Raw genomic sequence first — 434 nt, 5'->3', positions numbered from 1 at the left:
GTAAGGGGTCCAGTAAATGTGGAAAAGCACTTTCTTTCCTCCGAGAGCAGCTCCCCAAAGCCCTTACGGGCGAAGGTAAAACGCCTGCACTTCCTCCTGAAGCCAAAAGATCCCGCAGAGGACCTGGACCTGACGTTCAGCTGCTGGATGGTGTCAATGGGCGCCGGCGCCGGGCCCCTGTATGTGGTAATGGAGAAGGGCGGACCCCCATGTCAGGAAACCGCCCACGCCACGAGTGGGTTAGGATAGTCATCACGGAGGTCGAGGGGCGTCGGGAGGAACAGGGGCGCCCGGGCAGAAAAGGCTCCCTCTCCCCTGCCTGGCCCCGCCCCCTAAAGCGCCCCGCCCTTCAGGGGCGGGCAGGCGCGCTCACCCTGCGCTGACTTTTGCTGGGACGTAACCCTTTTGCAGAGCGTCGGGCAGCGAGATCCAAG

Source organism: Penaeus monodon, chromosome 24, assembly GCF_015228065.2.
Source record: "Penaeus monodon isolate SGIC_2016 chromosome 24, NSTDA_Pmon_1, whole genome shotgun sequence".
NCBI classification, from domain to species: domain Eukaryota; kingdom Metazoa; phylum Arthropoda; class Malacostraca; order Decapoda; family Penaeidae; genus Penaeus; species Penaeus monodon.
Note: the sequence above shows the minus strand (reverse complement) of the source record.